At 52.7% G+C, this 2,500-nt stretch overlaps 1 pseudogene across 1 annotated transcript in view; it reads right to left on the bottom strand.

Moving 5' to 3' along the window:
- The window catches only part of LOC308172842 (calsyntenin-2-like), a 363,997-nt pseudogene that overhangs the window by 359,406 nt on the left and 2,091 nt on the right, over window positions 1-2,500 (bottom strand). The window lies entirely within an intron of this gene.

Consider the following 2,500-nt stretch of genomic DNA (forward strand, 5'->3'; position numbering starts at 1 on the left):
GAAGGTTTTTCCTTCTATCAATGGCCCCGGGCCTGAGCTAGATTACTCTTCCTGCCACGAATGGTGGACTGATGATTCACATGCTTAGCATTCAAATGTATTGATTGTAAGTCGCTTTGGAATAAGGCGTCTTCTAAATGCCAAAAATGTAAATGTAAATGGCCTACCTTGATGCCCTTGCCCAGGCTCTCCAGTGAGTTGATGTCCAGGCCCTCCTTGCAGGCCTGCAGACAGGAGATGACCTTCTGGCTCTCGATCTTCCCTGGCCTGATGGTCAATCCTGAGAGACTCCCCCGGAAGTACTGGGTGAACTGGGGCTTCGTCACCTCGCCACCTACACGTACAGACACAAACACGCGCGCGCGCACGCACGCACGCAAACACACACACGCACGCACGCACACACACACACACACACACACACAACACACACACACACACACACACACACACACACACACACACACACACACACACACATATATACACAGTTCCTGAGTCAGCTCTTAGAGGATCCTCATCCCTTGCCTCTGCCACTACCACTGTATGTCCTCACTGCGGGCCCAGGCAGATGGTATAGTGACAGTCCGCTGATGCCAGGTCGTTCATCACAACAGGTTTCAGTTTGCTTTGAGCCAAAATGGAAGCTCCGCATCTAATTGTCTTTAGCACCGTCGTTAGGAGAGGGTTTCAACTACAGCCTGACACATACCAGCCCTTGCGGACAGGCTCTTGGTAAACAGAACCCTTCAACAGACAGACAGGCAATGTCTGCATGGTTTACAGACAGTTACATACATGCATACAACCATACACACACACACACACACACACACACACACGCTGACCTTTCTCTGTTACATACGCACATTTTTTAGTTCCTAATGGTGCCCTGGTTGCCAGAGCAGTTCTTGGAGAAAAACTCTCCTTCCTCCCCCTCCCTCCCCTGCTCTTCCCCTCCCTCCCCTGCTCTCCCCCTCCCTCCCCCTCCCTCCCCTGCTCTCCCCCTCCCTCCCCCTCCCTCCCCTGCTCTTCCCCTTCCTCCCCCTCCCTCCCCTGCTCTTCCCCCTCCCTCCCCTGCTCTCCCCCTCCCTCCCTCCCCTGCTCTTCCCCTCCCTTCCCTGCTCTCCCCCTTCCTCCCCCTCCCTCCCCTGCTCCTCCCCTTCCTCCCCCTCCCTCCCCCTTCCTCCCCCTCCCTCCCCTACTCTTCCCCTTCCTCCCCCTCCCTCCCCCTCCCCTACTCTTCCCCTTCCTCCCCCTCCCTCCCCCTTCCTCCCCCTCCCTCCCACTCCATCCCCTGCTCCTCCCCTTCCTCCCCCTCCCTCCCCTGCCCTTCCCCTTCCTCCCCCTCCCTCCCCTCCCCTCCTCTTCCTCACTCAAAATGGCTGCTTACGCCCCATCATTTCCCTGACAGATGTTATCAATTCACAGTCGAGGCCAGGGAAACCATTAAGACCCACCCACACAGGAAAAAAAAAGGGACCGATCGGATTATTCAGACGTCGTGAACCGAGAATAATATGGATGATAAAACCGCTGATCGCTCCGCTTTGTGGCAGCCAGTCTTTACATCATGTCAGCTCTGCTCAGTGTGTCGCCAACTTGCCTTCCTCTCTGAGACGATTCAGAGCCTGATGGAGGAACTAAGCAGTAGGCATTGTAGAGTACACACTGTGTATGTGTGTGTGTGTGTGTGTGTGTGTGTGCGTGTGTGTGTGTCAGAAGTGGCACTCAATTCTATGAAGGAATGAGAGATGGAAGGCAACAGCCCTTCCATTAAAAGAGAGAGTGGGAAATAAACACTGTACCCTTAATGGTCTGCTGCAGAAGGCAGGCTACCCTATGTTCTTTTTTAATGTCTTTCCATTCTTACATGTCCCCTCCCATCTGTCAATTCTGTCTCTCGAAGGTTTCCATCAACCCCCACTCGTTCAATACGCAGTGCTAACAGTGCTAGTAGTGCTTAAAAGTAGTGCTTACTTAGCTGTCTATATATACCGTTTATTAACACTTTTAAGAAGGATAATAATTGGAAATAATGGAAACTAACAAACATGGAACAATTTACATCAAAGACAGAATTGGCTCCAGAAGTTGAAAGAGACCTGTCTGCCTGTCAATAGCATAGAGCTAGCAGCTGAAGCATAGCCTTTGGGGCGGCTGTGGCGCAGGAGGTAGAGCCGCCGTCTAATGATTGCCGCAAGGTTGGCAGATCGGCGGTTTGAGCCCCGGCTGGCCACATGTCGAAGTGTCCTTGGGCAAGGCACTGAACCCCAAATTGCTCCCAGCGAGTGGGCCGGCGCCTTGCATGGCAGCTTGCCGCCATTGGTGTGTGAATGTGTGTGTGAATGGGTGAATGAGAGGCCGTTGTAAAGCGCTTTGGATAAAGGCGCTATATAAGTGCAGTCCATTTACCATTTACCTTTAGAAAGGGGATTGGCAGGGCCAATAGCTTGTGTAAAAATATCAGGGGCTATTCACTGACGCTTAACCCTCCTTT

Source organism: Nansenia antarctica (genome assembly GCF_963989245.1).
Source record: "Nansenia antarctica genome assembly, chromosome: 17".
NCBI classification, from domain to species: domain Eukaryota; kingdom Metazoa; phylum Chordata; class Actinopteri; order Argentiniformes; family Microstomatidae; genus Nansenia; species Nansenia antarctica.